The sequence below is a fragment of the Phascolarctos cinereus genome, unplaced genomic scaffold (assembly GCF_003287225.1).
Source record: "Phascolarctos cinereus isolate Bilbo 61053 unplaced genomic scaffold, phaCin_HiC Scaffold_5;HRSCAF=322, whole genome shotgun sequence".
Classification (NCBI taxonomy): Eukaryota; Metazoa; Chordata; class Mammalia; order Diprotodontia; family Phascolarctidae; genus Phascolarctos; species Phascolarctos cinereus.
The window spans coordinates 437730116-437757855 of record NW_027555958.1 but is presented as its reverse complement, the minus strand read 5'-3'; the positions used below and the strand labels follow the sequence as shown (position 1 = coordinate 437757855).

General features: G+C 39.2%; 1 pseudogene across 1 annotated transcript in view; it reads right to left on the bottom strand.

Annotated features, from left to right (window-relative positions):
* LOC110209956 (calcium-activated chloride channel regulator 1-like) overlaps window positions 1–27740 on the bottom strand; it is a 35327-nt pseudogene that overhangs the window by 6014 nt on the left and 1573 nt on the right. Inside the window, exons 2-11 of the transcript XR_013487394.1 lie at window positions 24520–24660; window positions 24198–24345; window positions 21485–21590; window positions 19681–19858; window positions 12621–12842; window positions 10982–11209; window positions 7323–7497; window positions 6639–6745; window positions 2953–3170; window positions 1980–2241 (exon numbers count right to left, since the gene is read on the bottom strand). The product of XR_013487394.1 is annotated as a calcium-activated chloride channel regulator 1-like (transcript). The remainder of the gene's footprint in view (window positions 1–1979; window positions 2242–2952; window positions 3171–6638; window positions 6746–7322; window positions 7498–10981; window positions 11210–12620; window positions 12843–19680; window positions 19859–21484; window positions 21591–24197; window positions 24346–24519; window positions 24661–27740) is intronic.

The following is a 27740-nucleotide window of genomic DNA, read 5'->3' as shown; positions in this document are numbered from 1 at the left end:
AAATGCTTGGGAGTCTACCTACTAAGAGAAACTCAGGAACTATATGAACACAATTGCAGAACATTTTCCACACAAATAAAATCAGAGCTAAACAATTAGAGAAATACTAATTGCTCATGGATAGACCAAGCCAATGTAACAAAAATGACATTTCTACGTAAATTAATTTACTTATTCAGTGCCATACCAAACAACCAAAAGTTATTTTATAATATTAGAAAAAATAGTAACAAAATTCATCTGGAAGGAGAAAAGGTCAAGAATATCAAGGAAATCAATGAGAAAAATGTGAAGGAAGGTGACCTTACTGTACTCTGTCTCAAATCATGTTACTAAGTGGTAATCATCAAAATGATCTAGTACTAGCCATAAAATAGAGTGGTGGAGCAGTGGAATAGATTAGGTACACAAGAAACAGTGGTAAGTGACCATACTAATCTAGTGTTTGATTAACCCCAAAGACCTCAGTTTCTGGGAGAAGAACTCACATTTGACAAAAATTACTGGGAAAACTGGAAAACCATTTGGCAGAAATAAGGTGTAGGCCAGCATCTTATACCACATACCAAGATAAGGTCAAATGGGTACATGATTTAGCTATAAAGGGTGACATCACATAAGCAGATTAGGAAAGCATGCAAAATTTTATGTGTCAGATCTATGGATAAGGGAAGAATTTATGAGTAAACAAGTGATAGAGAAGGTCAAGAGAATTTTAAAGTGTAGAATTTTGATTAAATAAAATTAAGACATTTTGTGTAAAGAAAACCAGTGCAGCCAAGATTAGAAGGTAGATAGAAAATTGGGGAAAATTTTTTTTTAAAGAAAATAACTCTGATAAAGGCCTCTTTTGTCAAATATATAGAGAATTGAGTCAAATTTATAAGAATATGAGTTATTCCCCCATTGGTAAATAGTCAATGGATATGAATGAACAATTTTCAGATGAAGAAATTAAAGTTATACATAGTCATATGAGGAAATGCTTTAAATCATTATTGATTAGAGAAATGCAAATTAAAACAACTTTGAAGTACCACTTCAGACCTATCAGATTGATTAATATGACAAAAAAGGAAAATGATAAATGTTGAAGAGCATGTGAGAAAATTGGGACACTGATGCATTGTTGGTGGCGTGGTCCACTGATCCAACCATTCTGGAGAGAAATTTGGAACTATGCCCAAAGGGCAATCAAACTGCATACCCTTTGATCCATCAAATACCATTAGTAGGTCTGTATCCCAAAAAGATCATAAAAAAGGGAAAATGACCTACATGTACAAAAATATTTGTAGCAGTTCTTTTTGTGGTGGCAAAAGTTGGAAATTGAGAGGATCCTCATCAATTGAGGAATGGCTGAACTAGTTCTGATATATGAATATAATGGTATACTATTGTGCTATAAAAATGATGGGAAGTCAGATGTCAGAAAAACCTAAAAAGAAATATATGAACAGATACAAAATGAAATGAACAGAAATAGAAGAACATTGTACAGAGTAACAGCAACATTTTGTGATCAATTATGATTGACTTAGCAGCTGTTCTTCTTAGTGATACAAGGATCCAAGACAATTCTAAAGGACTCATGATGGCAAATGCTATCCACATCCAGACAAGGAACTGATGGAGTCTGAATGCAAAGCAAAGCATACTATCTTCATTTTTTTCCTTTTGCTAATAATAATTTATTTTTTGCAAACTGTTTCCTCTTTCACAACATGACCAATATGGAAATATGTTTCATGTGATTGCACATATATAGTAGATATCAAATAACTTATCATCGTCAGGAGGGTGCATGGTAGGTAAGGAGGGAGGGAGAGAATTTGGAGCTCAAAGTATTATAAAAATGAATATTAAAAATTGTCTTTATATGTAATTGGAAAAAATAAAATACTATTAAAAAGAAAAAAAAATTGTAATTCTTTCTTAAAAGAGAAAGAACTCTAAGGTTTTTATAGGTTATCAGTTACCTGCACCATTATCCAGAAGTTCCAGAGTCTCTGTTGTTCCATCAGCTGATTCAATGAGGGCTGTCACATTGGCTCCTACAATAGGCAGGGATCCTTGGCGAACTTCTGCATAAACAACCATTGGACTAGGGAAGGTGCTGGTGTCTTTATTCATTTTACAATCCAGTGTAATAGGGGTTACATTAGGATTTGAAGCACGAGAGGTCACTGTTAGAGTCAGGGTTTGTGCACTTGACATAAGGCTGTAAGTCCAAATTCCATCCTAAAAAATGCAGTAGAAATTCAGTAAAGCAAAACAGTGTTAAGACCTGCCTTACCTGCCTTCTCTGTTATCCATATCTATCTTAACGTCTTATCTGACTCATACAAGAAAATTTCAAGAAATCTGCTATAGAGTTTGTATGACTTTCCTTCTCTATCGGCTGTGACAGTCATTTCAAACCATTCCTCCCTATGAGTGCTGCAACTGGACTAGAGATTTCCCCAGGGTATGCGTAATACTGATTAGTATTGAAACCTTTGCTATGAAAAATGTGACTTAAAAGATTTGACCCTGCCATAGTCTTTTCTCCACAGAAACAAGGGTACGATTTTGGAGGTCAGGACACATGTGTTCTGAAATTCTGGATGGGGAAATGGGGTGTCTTAAGTATGTTTACGCCAATCAGAAAAGGTTTCATAACTTTCTGGCCTGCTGTCCTAACCTCCCTTGTGTTCTAGCCCAGATTTTGCCGTCGTGATAGTCTTTATGACAGTTCCTTTGTTGCTACAGTATAAATTTTTTTTAAACGTGTGCTTATTGTGGTGAATTCATCACATTTTAAGAGAACGTGTGGAGTAAGAGTGTATTTTTTTTTAGTAAAAAAATACTTCTTGTCACTCAAGAATACTTGCAAAGTTATAATACTGATATTAAAGTCTTGGCTCCTTTTTCTGAAAATCTTAAGAAAACACAAGAGAAAAAGCTCCTCACCTTTGCAGTGTTTGGTATTTTGAGGTATGCTATTTTGGAATTTGCATCCACAGAAAAAGTATCATAGATTTTCCCACACTGGGGTCTGAGACAAACATTTGGGGTTGTTGTGCTGTCCACGTGACAAGAAATAGTGTGTCATTGCCTACTGTGCTGTCAACAGTAACTGTGCCATTCATCCATTCCCCATCCTTCAGAGTGGCTCCCTTACTCTCAAGCTGTTAAGAAAACAAAACATTTAGTGAGTGGGTAAAGGAATAAGTCATCCACAAGTCATATCATGCCAATGGGCAAAAGATTATAAATTGCAGAGAAGGAATCAGCATGCATTGGTAGAGGGAGTTTCCTTACCTGGAAGTTCCCTCTAACAATTAAATTAGAGGCCCCTTCCCTATCCCTCTGGTTAAGCATGCTTTAGGAGATAAGATGGTGAAAAAAGGAAACAGGTGTCATGGTTATACAAATGTGCATGAATAATATTCTTGGCACAAAGGACTTGAAAGGCAGGGCTTGAATGAGAGTCCTCAGTTTTAGTCTGAGGTAATATACAAGTTTTACTCATACAACTCTCCCTCCCTTCTGTTTCCTACTCAGTTTCCCTCCTAAATAAAATTCAGTGCAAATGGAAGCTAATCTCAGAGTGATGGCATGAGCAGATAAAGAATCCAGATTTCTTTCCACTGAACCACCCTGCCTTATTGGTCTGGCCTGGCCTGGTCCTGTTTTCCTTTTATTCCTCCCAATTACCTCACTCTCCCACTCACCATAGAGGCTCCTCCAAACCTTTTCATCTCTCCTTAAACCTCCCATGGCTCCCTCTCCCTCACTCTCTAATCTCAAAAGCTTACCTCACATCTCAGTGAAAAAAATTGATATTTTCTGAGAGTTCCTTTTTTCCTAATCTTCCTTTTCATTTCATGTCTCCCATATGCCTTCTACCACTATCTCTTTCACTCCTGTCTACACGAAGAGGGCGCCCTTCTCTTTACCAGGCAAAACCCTGTCCATGCATGAGAAATCCATTTCTGTCCTGTCTTCTTCAGCAGTTTGTGCCTTCCATCATTCTCACACTCATTCATCTTCAATCTCCTTGTCTCATTGGCTCCTTCTCTACTACAAACATACCCATGTCTCCTCCATTCTCAGAAATCTTCATCTGATCTGTCCATCCCCCACAAGCTATCATCCCATCCCTCTTCTCACTTTTGTAGCTAAGCTCCTCGAGGAAGCTGTCTACAATAGGTGCTTCTTCTTGCTTTCCTCTCACTCTCTTCTTAAACTCTACAGTCTGGCCCCCAACATTGTCACTCAACTGAAACTTCTCTCTCCAAAGTTACTGTAATGACTGCCACTGATCATGCTGTGTCCTGAGTCTTCTTCTCTTCTCCCTCTATACTATTTCACTTGGTAATCTCATTAGCTTCCATGGATTCAGTTACTGTCTCTTGCTGATGATTCCCAGATCTATTTATTCAGCCTTGATCTCTCTGTTGACCTCCAGACTTGCATCTTCAGCTGCCTAGTTGATATCTCTCACACCAGGTGTCCCAAAGATATCTTACATTCAGCATGTCTAAAAACGGACTAGTTATCTTTCCCCCAAAGTTCCCCCTCTTTGTAACTTCTCCTCTACTGTGGGGAGCTATGCCAGTCACTTCTCCGTATCACCCAGGCTTACACCTTTGGTGTCATCCTCAATTCCTTCTTCCCTCTTCCCTTCCATAGTTAATCTCTTGTCAATTTTTCCTTTGTAACATCTCTGCACATGATAAGCACTTAATAAATGGTTATTAAACCTAAATCTAATACACCCTGGAGAAACGAAGCTACTCCGTTTTGGAACTCCCACCCCAGGGCTGTGATGTCCTGAGTAGTAGAAGCTGCTACACATAGGTAGCCCCAGACATGATGATGCTTCTCTTTGGCCTTTTTGTTTCTGCCATGCGGCTCACTGTCGAGCACAATGGATGGCACAGGAGGATGGGGGAGACATGGGTGTGTTTGTACTTTATTGCCTCCTTTCCTTCCCAGCTTATAGTGCCTTCATGGTCCCCCTTCTATTTTGTGTACTCTGTAAGTGTTTTGCATTAAATATATCTGGTCATGTTGTTTCCCCTGAATAAAATGTAAGCTCATTGCAGGCAGGGCCCATATCATTTTTAATTTGTATCTTCAATGTTTAGGACAGTGCCTGACACATAGTAAGTGCTGAATAAATGGTTGTTGATTGATTATTGATGATAATTGTCACAAGGTGTAGCAAAATAGTAAAAAAGGGACATATGCCCTTTTTGTCAAATACATTTGATTTTGACATCCATTTTCATATTCCTAATCCCTACTTGGGAAATCCTGCCTGTTACGGGTTCTTGTTGTTGAGACTTTTCAGTTTTGTCCTGTACTTTATGACCCCATTCAGGATATTCTTGGCAAAGCTACTGGAGTGGTTTGCCATTTCCTTCTCTCTCATTTAAGAGATGAGGAAATTGAGGCAGAGTTAAGTGACTTGCCCAACATCACATAGCTAATGTCTGAGTCCAGATCTGAACTCATCGAGCAGTCTTTTTACTTCCGGCCTGCATTGTATCTACTGTACCACCTAGCTGGCCTGTTATGGATTTTTGGAAAAGATTTAAATGTTGGCCTTGGGCTTGGATTCAAATGACCTCCAAGGTGCTAAAATATTGTGGATTCTTAGAGAAGTCATGATATAGTTAGAGATCCAGTAGAAAGAACCAGTTGGGTGGTCTTTAATAGTGAGGAAGTTGTAGGTGAGGGGAATATGGCATGGAAATATGCAAAGAGTCCACTACTAATAGTGGTGTGCATAAAGTTCAGTTTCTTTATCCTCCGAGGCTCTAGAAGGAGCCATCAGGAATGGACAGCTTTCTGAAAGCAGGCTGGGTGAAGAGCTTGTTCCATATATCAGTGGGAGAGTGAAATCATCATGTGAATTAGCATGTTGACATCCACTGCTTTTTAAAAAAATTTAACCAAGCCTGGACAGCCAGTGAAAATGTTCACCGTCTGGAGGCAGATAGGTGTCAGAGGAGATATAGCCTTAGACTTGGAGTCAGAAAGACCTGAATTCAAATTTTGCCAACAATACCTGTTAGCCATGTGATCTTGGGCAAGTCACTTAGCCTCTATCTGCCTCAAATATCCTAATCTGTAAAAAGGAGCTAATAATAGCAGGTACCTCCCAGGGTTGTTGTGAAGATTAAATGACACAGTATTTGCAAATTTGTGCCTAGCACATAGTAGGCATTTGTTGAAAGTTGCTAAATTTACATATATATTTGCGTGTGTGTATGTATATATAGAAAATATATGTATATGTATGTGTGAGAAGCCTGTTATTTATGCTGTCAGTTCCCCCTCGATCCTAATATCCCACCCAGCATGGTGCAGTGGAAAGAAAGCTGGATGTAGAGTCCGAAGACTAAAGTTCATATCCCATCATGGCCACTCATTACCTGCATGACCTGGACAAGTCCATCATCCTCAGTTTTCTCACCTATAAAATTCATGGTTTAGACTGGTTGACTCTGAAGTTCCTTCCAACCTTATACCTCTGATGCATGCTTTTACGAACCTCAGAGGTCCTTCGAAAGTCTAAATTTCTGACCCTAGAATGTCATGATGTTATACAGTGCAAACATGTGAAAGGAGAAATAGAAACTGACCTGGACAGACTGTTGAGTGATCAGTCCATTTCCTGATGAGAGGGCACTGAATGCATCAATGAGCCCATTGTTCTGGGCATTGTCTGTAGCAGCTGTCTGCACACCTCCTAAAGCAGGATCATATTAACAGAATTTAAATAATTGGCACAGGATAGTGACAACTTAACAGTCTTACCAAAGGTATTTTTTCAAAAAGTTTTATGTTCTTTCATAAACTGCAGCCATTCTACAGGTGGTAGGAATACAGCCTCAGTCTAGGAGGTCAAGGTCAAACTTTTCAATCTTGTGGTGTATAAAGTATATGTCATACAATCATTAAAGTCTCATTTACCTAGAACACAAGGCCCTAGGAAGAGATAAAAGTGCTGATAAGGAATCAAATAAGTGTCACAGAATCTATGATGTTAACCAGTTCACTTATTTCATTCATAATTGAGCTTCTTGGATCCTCACTACTTCAAGGATCCATCAGTTCAGCTGTTCAGGGGCTCTTGGAACATAGTAGGCATTTAATGTTTATTGCCTGACCTTCCAGAGCCTGTGCCCCACTTCCATTGCCTTCAGAAGCCCTAGGTCACCTGTAATGGTTCACCTGCAGATCTCAGTGAAGAATGTGAGGGGAGGTTCATATAGAAATAAGTTTTGTGCCTATTGAAGAAACATATGCTCCCGGTTATCATTTACCTGTCATCTTTGACAGCTTCTGCAGATCTATGACCGCAGAAGGTCCCAGAGCAACTGTGTGGATGATGGCCCCACTTTGTTCTACTTGATCAAAACATGTGCTGAGTGTATTGTCTTCTCCATCAGTCAGAAGGACGATTTCTGAACCATCTGTTGAGAATTTCCTTCCTATTACCTAAAAGCAGAGATTCATCCCAGACCTTGGTAAGCAGACTTAGTTGTACCAGGTAACCCTGAGTGAGTGGGTCTGGCCAGGAATGAAAGAAGAAAATAAAGGAAAGACCCCAGGAACCCCAGGAGGATTTTCCTGTCTTGAGATTTTCAAATATGAGAAGTGCAACTTTCAGAAACTCAGCCCAAGTGCCTTTCCTCTTGATCTAATCCAGGAAATTTGTCACAGCTGATGCTTCCATTTGGAAGCAGGGCTGTTCTGGTGAATGCGAGTGACCCGGCTTCTGTACACTGGTATTCAGTCCCAGCCAGGGTATCTGTTCTTTGTGGATCTATCACACATGGAGGCTGAGGAGACACTGGACACATGAACACCCACTATGTGCATGGAATTGTTTCTGATTCTTTTGTTATTCCTGGGAGGGCTAGAGAGGAGGAAGCTTAGGAACCTTAGAGGAGACATGATATGGTGGGAAGAGTCTGAGGCCCTGTGGGTCTCAGTTTCCTCATCTGCAAAAGAAGGATACAGGTGGCCTGTGAGGTCTCCTCTAGCTCCAATTCTATGCTCCTGTGCTCTCTCTTGCCTGCTTTATTTGGCTAATCCCATTCACAATAGAGAGTGTTCTCTAACAGAGTCTTTGGGAAACCATGCTCTGCATGAGGTGCCAAACTGGACACTCAAAAGCAAAGGCATGACTAATAACACTCAATTTAGGGAATAGTATAGGAGTCCTGGGGTAGGACCTCCCTCCACTAAATCAGATGACAAGCCTTAGGGTGTTGTCTGAGATACTTCGATGTTCAATGACTTGTGCAGGGTCATACCTAAAACTTTCAGTAGTGGAAGTTAAGATCTGGCCTTTCTCAATATTCTATCTGTGAAGCAAAGCTGGCTTTACAGGAAATATTATATTCCAATATACCAATGGATCTGAAATTCCATCTATGTGAGTATCCCCTCCCATGATGCAAATCACAACCCATCCTTAACTATATCAGCAGGTAGGTATGGCAGTGGAGAGAGTTGGGCTTAAATTCAAATCTGACTGTCCTCGTTGTGTGATCCTGGGCAAGTCATTTAACCTCAGCCTGCCTCAGTTTCTTCATCTGTAAAATATAGCTAATAGGACCACCTTCTTCCCAGGGTATTGTGAGAATCAAATGAGATAATATTTGTGAAATGCTTAGCACAGTGCCTGGCACTTAAGAAATGCTCATTACCTTAACTACCTGTATGACTCTTGTCTATTTTCTACTTGTTTACCACAAGGGAGCCATTCAATGTGCTAGGGGCCTTCCTTGAGTTCCTGGGACATTGGAATGATGCCAGTGGAGCACAAGGGCTGCTACCCCTAACTGTATCTGTGTGACCAGGACATTTGATTATAATAATGATTGGCATTTACATAGTGCTTTCAAGTGTGCAAAGCACTTTATATCTATGATCTCATCTGAGTTTCCCATTTATGATATGAGGCAGGTACTAGTACTATGGGTACTAATATCTCCATTTTACAAGTTAGGAAATTGATGCTCAGGGTGGTTGACTGACTTGCCTGCTGTCATTATGGGGTCAGAAGCAGAGTGGAGCACAGGTTTCCCACATACTCACACCAACACTCTATTTACTATGCTCGTTGCCTCTTATGGGGAATATTATGCCATAGAAAACAACGTATGTATTAGACCAAAGTATTTAATTTCTGTCAAAGCAGCTCTACTCTACATATTTCCACTGTTTGAAATTGCTCCATGTAAAAAAATCCTTCAGATTTGAAGATTTTTTGTGTAAGTACAATCTCATGTACTTCCACATCTCACTCATGGTCACTTCTCCTAACCCTGCTCTTTTTCTGTACTGTGCCCTCTGATCTCTTAATCCCTGTCTGACTCCCCTATCCAATGCTCCACAATCTCTTGCCTCTTTGGCTTTCCACTGTCATCATCCTTTTACTTACCAACACTGAGTAACTCAATGTTTCTGTCCAGCTCCTGAGCAATGGAGGACTGGGATAGACAGCCCTGAGACAGTAGTCCCGCCTTATGAGCATATGCCACATGCACTTCAACCAGACCTTTACTATGCTTGTTGCAACTACTCTTTCTTGATTGTCCCGCACATCCCTCACAGCATCTGTTCTAACCATTTTCCCAACTCTTTGAGACCCCAGCTTCTCATCCAAATCTCTCAACTACCAGCACATGACATCATCTCTTCCTTTGCAGAAAAAGTTGAAGCCATCTGGCATGTTTTCTGGTCTTTCACCCATGTCCTTCCTCCTGTATCAGAGGAAACAGCAGTGCTGTCATGTCAAAGCCAATCTCTCCTCAATGACCCGGATGCTGTCCCTTTCCTTTTCTCCAGAACCTTGTTCCATTGACCCTCGTTCCTTCTATATCACTCAAGTTCCTATGATCAGGGTTCCATCTGTTCTTCTGTATTGAATTTTGTATCTATAAAATCATCCATGACCTCTTAGTTCTCATTCTTCTTGACCTTTATCCCATTCTTTCTACATACAAATTACTTACTATACAAATATATACTATACTTACTATAGAAATACCATATATGGTATGTCCAATTCCCACCCACTAAGATACCTTTTGTTTCTTTCAGCTCCCTCATTGGTAAAATGAGGCAGCTGGGCCACAGGATGACTAAGATAATTCTATAATTTTATTTCATATCAAGGGCAACAATCTTTAGACAGAATTAGTGCATCAAAATGTGGAAAACCCTCCATAATGGTAGTCAAAACATCAATTCATCACTCTTTGTCTGTGTTATAACAACCCCCTACTGGATGACTAACAGCTCCTTATCTCATTGTGTTAAAATGAATCAACAGAAATATCTGGCTTTCCCAGAATGGAGCCCAGATTAAAGATCATTATACCTGGTTGCCCTGCATGCTTCTGCTGCATATCATGCCCCTTTTTATATATTATTAACAGTGCCTTTCGCATTGGTTTTATAATTGCACAGCCTGTATGGGTTAGAGTACTACAGATTTAGAGCTAGAAGGGACCTCAAAAGTCATCAACTCTACTCTGCTTTTTCTACAGATGAGGAAACTGAAGGCTGCACAAATAAATTGTCCTGCCCAGGGTCACACAGCTAATAAGTTTCTGAGGAAGAATTTGAACTTGGTTCTTTCTGACTCTGCATTGATAGTTCTAGCCACAGTTACTTTTTTGCCTCTCAGGAGGGATTTGAGCCCAAGTCTCCCTGAGTCTAAGGTTGACTTCCTACCTTCCTTTCTTCCTTAGTTCAACACTAAGTGCTTACTATTCTTGGGCTAAATTTAATTAGGATTTCTCCACATCTCCATGTCTTGATATCCCTTACCCTCCCTGGAAATACATTCACTTTTTAGAGGCATCAGATTTGTACTAGACTGTAGGAAACTGAAGGTCATCCAGAATAGAAATTCACTTTCAAAATATCCACTACAATAGAGACAGTGGAGGGGAGATGATTTCACCTGAAATGCTGTTCTAAGTCCAGAGCAGATGGATGTTTTTCCTGAAGCGAAAGCAGGTAACTTGGTAATGAGGGTATTCCTCTGAGCATCTGTCTCTACCTGTACCAGTTCACTACGGACAGAGGCTGCACTGTGAAATGTGACCATCCCAACCCAGGATCCACGTTCAATGATCTGAAGCAGGAAATGTTTGGAGGCTTGATTCAGGCGATTTAGCCGGTTCTCACTCTGCATGAAAAACACAAGTCCAATTGGTAAGTGGTCTTCTGCAAGCAAGCTATAGCAGGATGGACTAAGGCCATATATAGAACTCTAGGGGCTCTAAGTCCCATGGTGGACACTCTGGATTCTCCATGATTAGGAAATAGAAAACAAGATCTGAGTATTCTTCTGGGCTAGAAAGGATTTGAGAATGGGCTTGGAGATGGGCTACATGTTTGCTACCTGAGGACAAGGCCACTTAAATTTGGAGAGGCACATTGCGAGGTGACCATAGGTACAGTGCATGTTTCAGCTGTAGTAACTCTGCAAGCTCAAGTGGTAGAAGGGTTTTTCTGAACATTGGTGGACCCATGTTAACAGATTCTGAAAGGACTAAGGTATGGTATTTTAAGTAGGAGTATGGTTGTGAATGAGTTGGTGTTGGTCTTAGTAGATGAAAGAAGTTGTGTGAAATATTTTTGCCTTTTAATTTGAGCCACATCACCAGAGATGAGTTACTATGTAGGATAGACACTTGACCTGTGATTTCAATGGTGCAGGTACTCCCAAATGAGGAAAATCTCTCTACTGGGGTAGGGTGGCACCTTCTCTGCAAATTATTGTTTCAGGGAATTTCCTAAGCAGTATATGTGAGATGTGGGAACTGAAACCAGATCCTCCTGACTCAGAAGTTAACTTTCCATCCACTTATACCAAATTGTCTCTTTTTTGTTTGTTTTTGTTTGGGCTAGGCAATGGGGTTAAGTGACTTGCCCAGGGTTACACAGCTAGTAAGTGTTATGTGTCTGAGGCCAGATTTGAACTTGGGTCCTCCTGAATTCAGGGCCAGTGCTCTATCCACTGTGCCACATAGTTGCCCCCAGATTGTCTCTTACTGAATTATTTGCAAACAAGGAACTAATAAACTTTTATGATGGGACTACTAAGCCATTTTGATCAGTGGTGCATGGCAGAGTAGAGTAGAGAATGCCCATATTAATGAAGTTGCTGGTCTTTTAAAGTATAGAATCTGGTCTGCATTTTTAGATAGGATGTTTGATGACTTTGTACAATCATGAAGAAAGGAGGAAAATATGATGTCATGCAAAGTTGATTGGGTCGTTCAGTTAACAGGGACTACAGATTCTCATGGGCTGGGAAGTGAAATGTAGAGCAAATTCTTAGTTTATTCACTCTTTGACAAAGTATCATCTTGATACAGGGGATAATTCATCATGAATCTTTAGTGGAGAAAGAGGAGGAGTGGGAGTATGAGTATGTCGGGAACCTTGGTGAAGGGTGAGGGATTCCCTGCTCTTCGTTTCCTTTAAACCATGAGATCAATGTGGTTTCCAACAAGCCCAAGATTCTGTGGGTCCATCAGGTGCTGTCAAGACACCCCTCCCACCTCCAGGAGAATGGGGCAGGTATGGCTTACCGCCATGCTTCCAGACTTATCCAGAACTAGGCACAGGATCCTTTCTCGGATCTGTTTCAGCGAGAAGGTGGGCTGGGGTGGCTGTGCTGCTGTCATCGGAGTGGAAGCCTTGTAGTCTTCAGAATCTTGGATCACTTCCCATGTGCTCCTGAGGCTGCACTTCTGGTTTTGAGCATTTGGAGCATTTTTGTTATGGTTCTTTTCTGTACAAAATTCAACCACCTGAAAAAGCCCAATTGCATGACAAATATGAAAACTATGAACCAGGGCTTCCTAACCTGGGTCTGTGATCTAGGTTTTGAAAAGACATTTGTATACTTTCTAAAATGCAATTGGTTTTGTTTGTCATCTGGATTATTTTTTTGTGCATTTAAAACTTGATTATGTAAAGGGTTCCAAAAGCTGCACCAGTGTATTGATTGGTCCATGACACAAAAAGCAACCCTATGATGATTAGGGGGGGAAGTAACTCATTTGAAAACTCCTCAACAGTCCAGGGATTCTAGACCTGCCCCTTCCACTGTCTTGGCTCAGTAATTTAACCTTAGTTTCCTCACCTGCAAAGTGAAGACATTGGACTAGATAAGTACGTTCTGGGATTCTTTTACACTACAAAATAATTGAGGACCCTTCCCCTGAGAGCTTGTGTTTATGTTTGTTTTACCTATTTATATTTACCACATTAGAAATTAAACTGCCTTAGTATCATCATGAAACAGTTTTGACTGAACAGATGCTCCCCGAAATGGTCTCTGGGACTGCATCTTGAATGTGCTTGATCCAACTCTAAGGGGCTGTGAAGAGCAGTAGTTGAATTTTCAGCATGAGCTTTTCCACGTCAGGTATCAGCAAATACTACAAATTAGAGCTTGGCTTATTTTTTCGTTGAGTATCTACAGGTGACAAATTGGCAGCCCATGCACTTGGAAACCAGATAGGGAAATATTTAACAAAATAAATAAAAAAATAAAATGTGGATAAGATTACATTTTAAAACAAGTCATTATCCAGGTAAAGGGATCCTTCTGCATGGATCAATGGGCTCATTTCTATTTCAGTTTGACACACTGGTATAGACTTAAGAAAGTGAAGAGATAATGTTAACAATGCCGCTATCACTTACAATGTGTCTTGCATGTATTTTTTTTTCAGTCACTAGTTAAACATTTACCAGCCTACGTCTGCCCACATCGTTTCCCAGTACATAAATGGCGAAATTGACTGATTGAGTTCCAGATCCTCTTCCACTTAGACTTTTCTCTGAGTCTAGGATTCTGAGTTTGATTTGAGTATGAGCACTTACAAGGGGAAGAGACAATGACTGAAAGCTAGCAGGGGCTCCTGAAGAAGCAGTCATGTCAGACTGACCTTGATTCTGTTTATCACCAGCTCACTAGACAGAGACATCATGGCAACATCTGAGGCATCTGGATTTCAGCAAAATGTTTGACTGAGTATCTTTGTGAACATGTTGAAAAATTGTAGAAAAAAATAATATAGCTAATTGGGTTCAGCCTTGGTTGACTGACTCCAGAAGTGGTAATTCATGTAGTAATACAAAGGTATCAGTATGGCAGGCTACGTTTAGTGGAATGGCACAAGGACATTTCCTTGGCCCTGTGCTGTTCTATTTGTTTACCTAATTTTTAATCTAATTTTAAAATGAGTTTTAAGTGACTTGAATGAAGGCATAAAGAGCATCTGTGTCTGCTTTTCAGATGTTGCAAAACTGGGTGGGATAGCTAAGACACTGGGCTTCAAGTTCCCTAAAAACCTCACTAGGCTGGAATAGGAAGCGAGGTAAAGACCATAAGGTGAGGAGAAGTGGGAGTCCTTTAGGTGGGTTCAAGAATCACAAGTACCGAATGGGGAAATTTGTCTAGAAAGGAGTTCATGAGGGCGAGAAATGATTAAGGCACCTTTTAGATGTCAGGCACAGTACTAAGTATTTTTACAATTATTATCTCATTTGATCCTCATAACAATCCTGGGACAGGTGTTATTATTATCCCCATTTTACATATAGGTCAACTAAGGCAGGCAGAGGCTAAGTGACTTACCCTGGGTCACACAGCTTGAAAGTGTCTGAGGCTGGATTTGAACTCACATTTTTCTGACTCTAGGCCCAGTACACCAACTTGCTGCCTCAATGAAAAAAAATCCTGGTGTTTATAGTGAACTGCACCCTCAACATGAGGAGTCTGGAAGAGAGGCAGCAGTAGAAAGAGTGCTGGCTTTGTATTTAGAGATCCTGAGTTCAAATTCTGGTTCTGCCATTTGTTACTGTGTGACCTGAGTCACTTACCTCCCTGAATCCACTTAGTCATGTGCAAAGTGAACTAGAAGGCCTCTAAAATAATGGCCAGTCGCAAACCCATGATCCCATGCATAGTCTGATGTAAGCCCCCAAAGTAAATGTATCCCAGGCTGCATTAATATACATAGAGTTTCCAAAGGATGAGAGTGCCCTTCTTCACTGGCCTGGTCCCACCACACCTGAAGTACTGAGTCCAGTTCTTGGGATGACATTGTAGAAGGGACAGTGTCCACCTGGAAAGTATCCATAGGGAGATGACCAGAACTGTGGGGAGGCTCTGAACTATGGCACCATGTGAAGACAGGTCGAAGGAGTGGAGGAAAACCAGCCTAAAGAAGAGAAGGCTCTAAGGAACATGATAGCTTTCTACAAATATTTTCAGTGATATAAATGGACAAGATGTTAGACTTGTTATTGAGCCTGGTTAGATGGTTGTGCGTGTGTGTATATGTGTGTGGGTACAGAATTAGGACCAGTGGCTAGAAGTTACAGAAAGTCAGGTTTTAGCTCTATGTAAAGAGAAACTCATTTAGAGTTAGCCTTCCAGAAATGGAATTGGATATTTCCCAGAGATGATAAACACCTCATTACTCAGTGGAAGACTTCCTGTTGCTGGACATCTTCATCTGGACAAACAAACTGTCACAGATATTGTGGATGAGATTCATGCTGTGGTCAGAGTTTGGGTAGGACCACATTTGAGCATACAAACCCCTAAATACTATGTTGTTCCAGTGGTATTTGCTGAGCATTGTTGCAGGTTCATGGACTTGGCTATTGCCAGAGAGAATGGTTAGTGGCAGTGGGAGCTGTCCAGGTCAGGTAGCTTTGGACCATATAGAAGGGTGGGGTTAGCCTAACACAGATGGGCACAGTGCCCGCAGTTAACTCTGTTTTCACAGGAACTTCTGTTTCTGCCCCTCCTTGCTGGATTCCAGGAGTAATGGAGTGTTCTGTCAGCACCAGAGACTTCATTCAGTTCAGTCTCTTAGAGGCCCTGGTGCTTGAAGAGAGCAAGTGACCCTTTATTAGATGCAGTGAGGAGACAGAAGTGCCATACATGGAAGCGCAGATCATCTGTTTGCCATATTTTTCACTGAGTCAAAATTGGGAGGGAAGACTAATCCATAGGATTACAGAGCTAGGGTCCAAAAGTTCTCAGCAGGCCCCTTCAATTACTCAGCTAAAAGCAACTGTTTTACAACATATTAAATGCCTATTGTGTGCCAAGCCAAAAAAGGAACTAACTTTGAGAATCCCATGAGAAAGTAGGTGTTTGATGAGTGTTTCTTGAATTGAGTTGAATTAAATTAAATTGAATTAAAACAACTCAAATTGAGCACAGCCATGTAGCATAGTGGATACATCATTGGGCCTATAGTCAGGAAGACCTGAATTCAAATCCCAACTCAGATGTTTACTAGTGACTCTGGACAAGTCACTTAACTTCTGTCACTCTCAGTTTCCTCATTTGTAAAATGGGGATAATATGAGCTACCTTCCAGAGTTTTTGGAGGATAGAAATCAGCTGATATTTATAAAATGCTTTGGAGATCTTAAAGCAATGTATAAATGTATAATGATTATTATTATAATTTTTGAAACTTTTTTGCCATTCCATAAGGATAGGATTATGAAGTAATGGAATAGCTCCTGGACATTTTACCTGCAAATATTTTCCAATTCCATTATATCTCCGTGCAACAATTTTACCTCGTTTTACTTGGATATTTTCATGGTATTCACTGACGTGTCTCTGTTATTTTATCCTCTCTGGACCAAAGGGGGAATACAGTTTTACAGAAAAATTTGGTTTCTCAGTGATGAAGGGCCCTCTCTTAAGCCACATTGTTGCTTTTCTTTGTTTCAGGTCCTATGTGCAATTGGCTGCTTTTTTATATGTATCACCAAAGATAGAGAATTAGGTCAAGTTCCTCCTTAAAAGCATGAAAGCTGGAAAAAAACCAGTTTAGGAACATGTATGTGTGTGTGTGTGTGTGTGTGTGTGTGTGTGTGTGTGTGTGTACACATATGCATATACATACATATATTTTTTCTAGGATGATTTTTGAGAGATGTTTGACAATGAGGGGCCAATTCAGTGAGGCACCATCTACCTTCCTGAAAGCTTAGCTTTGTTGTTCAGTCACTCAGTTGTGTCTGACTCTTTGTGACCCCATGGACCATAGAATGCCATACTCTTCTATCCTCCACTATTTCTTGACATTTATCCAAGTTCATGTTTGTTTCAATCACACTATCTATCCCATCCTCTGCCATCGTTTTGCCTTTTGCTTTCAATCTTTCCCAACATCAGGATCTTTTCCAATGAGTCCTCCCATCTTCTCATTATGTGACCAAAGTATTTATACTTCAGCTTCAGTATTTGACCTTCCAGTGAACAGCCTGAGTTGATTTCTTTAAATATTGACTGATTTGATCTCATTGCTGCCCAAGAGTCTCTCAAAAGTCCTCCAGCACCACAATTCATATGTGTTGATTCTGTGGTGCTCAGCTTTCCTTATACCATATACTGCTATTGGAAAAACCATAGCTTTAAGTATATGGATCTTGTCAGCAAGGTTATGTCTGTCCTTGTTAGTATGATGTTCAGATTTGCCATGGATTTCCTTCCAAGGAGCAAGCGTCTTTTAATTTCATGGCCGCAGTCACCATCTGCAGTGATCTTTGAGCTCAGGAATATGTAATCTGACATTGCTTCCATTTCTTCTCTCTCTGTGTGCCAGAAAGTGATGGCACAAGTTGCCAAGATCTTAGATTTTTTTTGATGGTAAACTTCAAGCCAGCTTTTACACTCTCTTCCTTTAAGCTCATAAGGGTGTCTGTAAGTCTTCTCTTTCTGCCATCAGAGTGGCATCATCTACAATCTGAGATTGTTGATACTTCTCCTGGCATCATCAATTCCAGTGCCAGATTCATCCAGCTTGGTATTTCACATGATGTACTCCACATATAATTTAAATAAATCAGGTGACAATATACAGGCTTGTTGAACTCCCTTTCCAATCTTAACCCATCAGTTTTTTGATGTTCGGTTCTAACTATTGCTTGTTGACCCACAAACGTGTTCCCTGAGAGATGGGTAAGATGATCTGAGATGTCTGTCTGAGGACTAGCCATATTTTGTTGTGATCCACAGAGTCAAAGGGTTATGACTCAGCTGGAATTCTATTACCTCCACTAGTCTTATTGTTAGCAATGCTTCTGAAAGCCCTCTTGACTTCATTCTCCAAGATGTCTGGTGCTAGATCAGTAACTACACCAATGTGGTTATTGGTGATGTTAAGATTTTTTCTTGCATAGTTCTTTTGTATATTCTTGCCACTTCTTAATCTCTTCTGATTCTATCAAGTACATACCATATTGTCTTTTTAATGTCCATTTTTGCATGAAATGTTCCCTTGATATTTCTAAGTTTCTTTTGAAGAAATCTCTTGTCTTTCCCATTCTATTATTTCTATTTCTTTGCATTCCTCATTTAAGAGAACCTTATTATTTCTTTTGCTCTTATCTCGAATTCTGCATTTGGCTGGCTATACCTTTACCTTTCTACTTTGTCTTTCCCTTTCCTTCTTTCCTTAGGTACTTGTAAAACCTAGTCAGATAGCCAGAAAGCAGAAACCATAGCTTAGTCTGCCTTTTTCCCCTAAATGAGAAGGCAGTACTTCTGTCAGTCAGTCAATAAGCATTTGGCCTCTGAGCTAAAATGCTGAAATTACTGAGATTTAAAAGACTACTTTAAGCTTATTTATAGTGTGAATAATTTTCAAAAGGCTAGACTCTTTAGACAATTATGAAGAGATAGGATAATGTTTAACAGAAAGTTAAGCATTAAATAAGAACTATTGAGATTAAAGACAGTTTCAGAGGATTTATGACAAAAAATCCTATGCACCTCCAGAGAAAACAAACTGATGGAGTCTGAATGCAGATCAAAGAATCTTTTTTAAAAAAACTTTCTTTATTGGAGGTTTGTCTGTTTTGTTTTGCAATATGGCTAATATGGAAATATGTTTTGCATGATTGTACATGTACAATCTGTAGCAATTGCTTGTCTTCTCAAAGAGGGGAAGGGGAAGTGGAGAATTTGGAACTCAAAAAATATGTTAAAATGAGTGTTAGAAATCGTTTTTATATGTAATTGATCAAAAAGAACTATGCAGGATACCATGACCCTTTATCCTCTAACCTTCAAGAAAGTATTCACTCTCAAAGCCCCAAATTTCCTTATTTATTTTAAGGATTTAAGGGTATTTAATTTCAAGATCTTAAAGTAAAAGAGAATGTCCAGAGTGTATTGGGGAAGGGGGAAATAAGAGGATTGGAGCAATGATGGTGGTATTCTCTTGTATTCTTCATGATTTTGTATCCTCAGCCTTCCCTTTTAGAGAAATAATGGCTCAGTGAGGATCTGCCTAGATCAAGGGGTCCACCTCAGGTTATCTGGACAGATGTTCTGATAGAGAGACTGGGGTAAGGAAAGGGCCCTGAGCTAGCAGTGGGACCAGGCATCACTCACTTCATTTCTCCAAGTTTCCATTTCCTCATGTGTGAAATAGGAGTGAAGGTTACGGTAAATGAGGTCATTCTAAGCATCAAATAAGAAGGTAGAGGCAAAGTGTCTTGCAAACATTGACACTAAATAAATGTCAGCTCTTAAGGTTAGAAGAGGCCCTGTTTCTTCTTTTTACAGACTTCAGAATGAATAATCCAAATACTTACAGAATTGATGCTTTGCATGAACATGATGGAGGCTTTCTCAGTCTGAACTTTGTCAGGTAGGAAAAAACAGTCTTTGTCAAACTTTCCTGTTTTGGGATCTGTTGTGCATGATGTGACTGAACAGCTGCCTCCAGAACATGTATATGCCTTATTTGCACCAGTGATAGCTTCAGAACATCTGAAAATATATCAGTATTAGACTTCAAGAACGTCAGTTTGTATATAACACCCCAACCTATGTATAACCCTGATGTGATCACATCAAGGATTCTTGATCACCGAATGTGTTTATCAAGCAACCCATTTAGGCAGCAAAGTCTCAGGCAGGCAGGAAGAACAATTTATGTTTGGCAGGGAACTCCTTCAGGGAATTTCGGGTGGGCTTCTTGGAATATACCAATCCTAGCCTGTCTGCAGGAAGAACCAGGTCAGGTCACCGGTGTCTCTGACTGTGCTGCTCACAAGAATGGATTCCGTGCTCCTCATTGTCACCCTCATGAGAATTAAGAGGGAATTTTCCTCATTCTTAGCAACTATAGAAGTTGCTCAGTGTTGTTATCACCACTAACATGTGGGGCAGCTCAAGTTTTTTATCTGTATTCCTAAGAATGCAATTTGTTTTTCATTGACTTCTTTCACAAGGTTTAATTCACTCATTAGATCAAAAGTTCTCAACAAAGCACCTCTCAGAGCTCTCTGGCCCAGGAAAGCATGGAGAGGAAATAAGGGTACCACAAAGACTCATGTCCTTCCCAATACCTTGCATTTATTTCACATCTATTTTGTGGATATATGTATAGAAGTATAGGTTATTTCCCCCAAGGTCCTTGATGTTATATTTTTTTAGTTTTGGTTAGGCAATGGGGTTAAGTGCCTTGGACAGGGTCACACAGCTAGTAATGTTATGTGTCTGAGGCCGGATTTGAACTCAGGTCCTTCTGAATCCAGGGCCTGTGCTCTATCCACTGCTCCACCTGTCTGCCCTCCCCACCCATCCCAAGGTCTTTGAGAGCAGAGGCTTTCACTCTTCCCTTTGAATCCCCAGGACCTAGGACAGCACCTAGCACACCCCACACACAGGTATTTCATCAATGCTTGTGGATTGACTGAAGCTAAACCTTTTGTGAACCCAAGAGGGAGAGCAATGTGGGTTTCCTGCAGAGACAAGAAGAGAGCAAGTGTAGCCTGCATAAGGAAGGATACTGGCACTTACCTTCCTTGAGAGGTGAAATTACCCTCTGTGAAACTGAAAAGTAATAGAATGTTGCTTGTGCTTCCTCCTAAAATCATTCAATACCTTGATTGTGTATGAAGAGAAAGAGGAAAAGGACCAGGTAGGTCCTTTGGTACAGTGAGGGTGTGGTATTCCAACATTTGGGGGGCTTCTACTGTCTCTGTCTGTCAGTATGCACTGCTGATGTCCTGAGGAGGCAGCAGGGACTTGTGCTAGGTTTATCTCTGTAGGGGTGGCTTGTATCTAATGCCTTGTTTGCAGGTATCTCTGTTCCAAACATATGTAGCAACACCAAAGAGTTGGTCTGTCATGATTTTGTGCATCAGATTCAGAAAAAATTTCTGTGCTTTGATATAACTGCCTCTGCTTTAAAGTATGCTGGGGTAGGAACCTGTCGCATATTATATAAAAAAAGGTTATAATGAAATTGATGATATACACAACATTGTTGTAGTCTATAGCTGAAAGAAAAACAATCTTGATAACTGAAATATTTTTGAAAATTAACTCAAGAAAAGATGACTTCAATTTGATGTAGTTCACAAATAAGTGAAAAGAAGATAATCATACTTTACTGGTACATTTTTTCCATTAGACTGGTAGAAACGCTCGGCTTCATTGTATTCCTCAAATACTCCCCACCGCAAATGGGCCCATTTATGAACTAAAATTCTACCTGTGAAAATATATTTGAAATGCAAAAATATGTGGTTATTCCCTCAATTCTATGTGAGTATTCCATTCATCAATGCAAATCGCAGCCTAGTCATGCTTTCTTCTCCTGTGAAATTCTAATTCATGGTCCCCCACAGATCACCTGTAGATACATTACCCAGTGCACTGAGGGCCTTCTTCTAGAGTTTTGTGTTTTATGAGATATTTATAAAGCACTTAGCACAGTGCCTGGCATGTAATCGAGTATTGCTAAATGTTTCCTTTTTACCTTCTTTCTTTTTTTCTTTCCTTCCTTCCTTCTCTTTTATCCCACTCTATTACTTCAATAATTTGATGAATGTGTGATCTCATTAATTCAGCTATAGTCATCAGTGGTAGGGATTTCAGTTCATCCATGTCTGCCCACCTTATGTCCCTCCCCAACTCCCCTGCCCCCACAACACAAATCTGTCTGAGGGAGCCTAACCAATACCCTGGGGAAGGAGTGTATCTTTGGATAGATTTGTTGACACTGTATAGATCCCAATCGACCACCCCTCCATTTTCCTACACTCAGAACATTCTACATGATACCTGTGTTTTCAGTCCCTCGGGTATTTTGTATTCTGCTGTGGCCCCTGCTACATTTACTACATTTAATACTAGTAGTCCTCCATGCCTAGAATATCCTCCTTCCTTTGCTTTTCAAAATCTTTACCTTCCTTTAAAGTTCATTTCAAGCATTCTCTCTACCATGAAGCCTTCTCTGATCTCTCTCCCTGGTTGCTAATCCTCTCTCCCTCCTGGCATTACTCAGTATTATCCATTTCTGAGGACATGCTGACTGGCATTGTGCTGCAGTAGAATGAATACTGGCTCAAACCCAGCTTCTTATGTAACTTTGGACAAGTCACTTAATGTCGCTGGGCCTCAGTTTCCTCATGTTCCAAATGAAATGATTGGATTAGATTACCTCTAAGGTCCCTTTCAGCTCTAAATGTAAGATCCCATGATCCTACATCTGACTGTATCACTCCCCTACTTAAAAAAACTTCCTTGGTACCCTGGCTCACTAGGATGAAATGCAGACCACCGAATCTGATCTTTAGGGCCTTCCAGACTCTGACTACAACTTACCTCTTTCCTATGACTTCCCTTTCTGCCCTTTCTGTTCCAGTCAAATGTAATAATTTGCTGTTACCAGAATTCACCATGTAATCTCCTGTCTCTATATATTTGCCCAAGCCCTGCTCCATTCCTAGTGTGTACTTCCTTCTTATCATGTGCCTTTCAGAACCCTTATCTTCATTCACATTTCAATTTTAGTGCCACCTCTTCTGGGAAGTCATCCTTGATCCCTCCACGTATTAGTCCACACTCAGTCTCTTTTCCAATAGTCCTAGAGCTCATTGGCTGATCTCTCTTGTTCCCTCTTTATTCCTTGCTCTGTTTTCTAATTCTCTGTGTCCATTTTGTATCGTTCCAGTAGACTATGGGCTACCTGAGGGTAGAGAATATTTTATTTTTATTTCTGTATCTTCTAAACCTTATGCAGTACCTCATACATGGTAGGTACTTATTAATATTTGTTGAATTTATTAATAATCACATTAGTTGTATTTGACTCCTATCATTTTAATAATTTGCAATTCTTAAATGGCTGAACCTTTATAGAGAAATTTTAGATTTTTATTTTCATATTGTATGTTACACTGATTTATAAAGGTTTGATTTGAGAAATACTTTAATTGGATATGTTTTCTAAGAGTGTAGTCTTTAAGATAGAGGCCCAGACCCCAGGGGAGCCAAAACATTAACCTAAGAGATGACCCTCAGAATTCTAATGTGAGCCCTCTTCTCCCTCAATATTATTTCACTTGGTGATCCATCAAACCCCTGAATTTAATTACCATCTCTTTGCTGATGATTCTCAAATGAACCTATTCTGCCCTAGTCTCTCTGCTGACCTCTAGTCTCATATCTCCAACTGCCTTTCAAACATCTTGAACTGATGTGTAGTAGACCTCATCAACTCAATGTTTCCAAAACTGAACTCATTATCTTTCCCTTTAAACTCCCCCCACCTCTTCTTCCTATTATTGTAGAGAGCAATAACATTCTCCCAGTCCATCAGGCTCACAACCTAGGTGTCATCGAGGATTTGTCCCTCTGTCTTACTCCCAACCTCCCATGTGTTGCCAAGACCTGTTGATTTTTCTTTTGAAGCATCTCTTGAATATGGCCCCTTCTCTCATATGATGCTTCCAGTTCTGTGGTGCAGGCCCTCATCACCTCACACCTGGACTATTGTAATAGCCTGCTGGTGGGTCTGCCTGCTTCAATCCCCAGCCCAATCCAACCTCCATTCATCTGCTGGTTTTTTCCCTTTTTTTTCTGATAAGGAAGGCAGTAAAAAAATAGAGACCACTAATCTAAAACAATTGCATTTCCAAAGGAGAAGGAAAACTGCTACCCATTCACAGATGAAAAGAAGGAATTCCCCTGCAATCTTTTTGGCTAATCTGCATTTTCAAATCAAGACAACCATATTCTGTGTGTACTGTGAAATCTATGTAACAAAATATGCTATGGATATGATGTATTACTAGACTTTTATCAATAACTGTACCTGGTGGTCCATACTCATCCAACTTCTTCCCTAATATGATGTTAGGAGTTAGATGAATTCTCTCTCCAATCTCTCCACACTGTCCAAAGTGGTCAGTTCGTGGAACATCATTGCCTGGGGGATTAGGGACTTCAATGATGATGTCTGCCTAGAAATATATTTTTGAAAAAACCTTTTTTGTTATGTAGAACCTAAACAAAACTTGTAATTTTTGCACTGAAAGATTTAAGAAAAATGATTATTACTAAATTGAATTTTTTAAAAATTGAGGTTATAAAAGACCTACTGTTGTTTAATAAACATAAGAGTTTGATGATCTTACATTTTTGTAAGTCTCAAGTCTCGGTTTCTCATAGTCTGGTTTTGTCTGCCATGTCTTAGGAATCAAGATGGACACTCCTTTGAAGTAAAATCTTTTTTCTGTGGCCTCATATAGGTAAATTGAAGCCTCTGACACAATGTCCTATGTGACAAAAAGAAATATAGAAAGAGGAGATCAGTGAATTGGGTGTGCAACTAAAAGAGCTAGAAAAAGAACAAATTAAAAATCCCCCATTAAATACCAAATTAGAAATTCTGAAAACCAAGGAGAGATTAATAAAATTGAAATTAAGAAAACTATTGAACTAATATGAATAAAACTAAGACCTGGTTTTATGAAAAAAATAGGTAAACCTTTGTTTAATTTGATTAAAAAAAGAAGAAAACCAAATCATCAGTATCAAAAATGAGAATTCATCACCAAAAAAGAGGAAATTAAAATAACAATTATGAGCTCTTTTGCTCAGTCGTATGCCAATAAATTTGACAATCTTAGTGAAATGGATGAGTATTTACAAAAAGATAAATTGTCTAGATTAACAGAAGATGAAATAAAATACTTAAGTAACTCCATTTCAGAAAATGAAATTGAATACGCTATCAATGAACTCCCTAAGAAAAAATCTCCAGGGCCAGATGGATTTACAAGTGAATTCTATCAAACATTTAAACAATTAATTATAATACTATATAAAGTATAAGAGAAAATAGGCAAAGGAGTCCTACCAAATTTTTTTTTTTTATGATACAGATATGGTGCTGATCCCTAAACCAGGAAGAGCCAGAACAGAGAAAGATAACTGTAGAACAATTTCCTAATGAAGATAGGTGCAAAAATTTTAAATAAATCTTAGTAAAAGGATTACAGCAACTTATCTCAAGGATACTACACTATGACTAGGTAGGATTTATACCAGGAATGCCACGCTGGTTCAATATTAGGAAAACTGTCAGCATAATTGACCGTATGAACCACAAAACTAACAGAAATGATATGATCATCTCAATAGATGCAGAAAAAGCTTTTAATAAAATACAACACCTATTTCTGTTAAGAACACTAGAGAGCATAGGAATAAATGGAGCCTTCTTTAAAATGATAAGTAGTATCTGTCTGAAACCCTCAGGACCATTATATGTAACGGAGATAAACTAGAAGCATTTCCAATAAGGTCGGGGGTGACACAAGGATGTCCGTTATCACCAGCATTATTCAGTGTTGTAGGAGGAATGTTAGCTTTGGCACTGAGAAGAAAAAGAAATTGAAAGAATTAGAAAAGACAAAGAAGGAAAAAAAGCTATCTCTGTTTGAAGATAATATGATGGTATACTTAGAGAATCCTAGAGAATCAGGTAAAAAACTATTTGAAATAATAAACAAATTTAGCAAATTTGCAGGACATAAAATAAAGCCACATCAGCATTTCTATGTATTACTAACAAAGCCCAACAGAAGAGATAGAAAAAGAAATTCCATTTAAAGTTATTGTAGACATTATAAAATATTTGGGAGTCTATCTGCCAAAACAAACCCAGTAAGTGTATGAACAAAATTTCAAAACACTTTTCACACCAATAAAGTCAGATTTAAAGAATTGGAAAAGTGTCATTTGCTCATAGGTAGGTTGAGCTAATATAATAAAAATGACAGTTCTACCTAAATTAATTTACTTATTCAGTGCCATACCAATCAAACTAACAAAATATTGTTCTATAGAGCTAGTGAACATAATAATGAAATTCATCTAGAAGAACAAAAAGTCCAGAATATCAAGGGAATTAATGAAAAGAAATGCAAGGGAAGGTGGTCTGACCATACTGTAGAGATCTTAAATAGTATTATAAAGCAACAATCATCAAAACTATTTGGTAGTGACTAAGAAATAGCATGGTGGGTGAGTGGAATAGATTAAGCACACAAGACACAACAGTCAATGAGTATAGTAATCTACTGTTTGGTAAATCCAAAGACTCTAGCTTCTGGGATGAGAACTCAGTATTTGACAAAAACTACTGAGAAAACTGGAAAATAGCAAGGCAGAAACTAGGCACAGACCAACATCTTACACTGTATACCAAGATAAAGTCAAAATGCATACATGATTTAGAGATAAAGGCTGGTGCTATAAGCAAACCGGGAGAACAAGGAATAGTTTACCTGATGGACTTATGGAGAATGGAATAATTGATGACCAAAGAAGAGATAGAGAACATTATGTAAAGCAAAATGGATGATTTTGATTACATTAAATTGAAAAGTTTTTGCACAAATATAGCCAAAGCAACCAAGATTAGAAGGGAAGCAGAAAGCTAGGAAAGAATTTTTAGAACCAGTGTCTCTGATACAGGCCTCATTTCTAAAATGGATAGAGAGCTGAGTCAAATGTATAAGAATACAAGTCATTCCCCAGTTGACAAATGGTCAAAGGATATGAACAGGCACTTTTCAGGGGAAGAAATTAAAATTATCTATAGTCATATGAGAAAGTACTCTAAATCACTATTGATTAGCGAAATGCAAATCAAAATGACTCTGAGGTACCACATCACACCCATCAGCTTGGTTAACATGACATAACAGGAAAATGAGAGATGTTGGAGAGGATGTGGGAAAATTGGAACCTAATGCATTCTTAGTGGAATTGTGAACTGATCTAACCATTCTGGAGAGCAATTTGGAGCTATGCCGAAAGGGATAAAAACTTGTAGATAACCTTTGACCCAGCAATACCACTTCTAGGTCTGTATCCCAAAGAGATCATAAAAACTGGAAAAAGAGCCACATGTATAAAAATATTTATAGCAGCTCTTTCTGTGGTGGCCAAGAATTGGAAATTGAGGGGATGCCTATCAATTGAGGAATGGCTGAACAAGTAGTGGTATATGAATGTAATGGGATACTATTGTGCTTTAAGAAATTGTGAACAGGCTGACTTCAGAAAAACCTGGAAAGACTTATATGAACTGGTGCTGAGTGAAAAGAGCAGAACCAGGAGAACATTTCACACAGTAACAGCAACATTGTACGATGACTAGCTTTGATAGACTTAACTCTTCTCAACAATGCAAGGATCTAAGACAACTCCAAAAGATTCATAATGGAAAATGCTATCCACACCCAGAGAAGGAACTACAGAGTCTGAATGCAGATTGAAGCATACTATTTAGTGTGTCTTTGTTGTTGGTTTCTTTCTTCTTTCTTGTGCTTTGTCCCATTGGTTC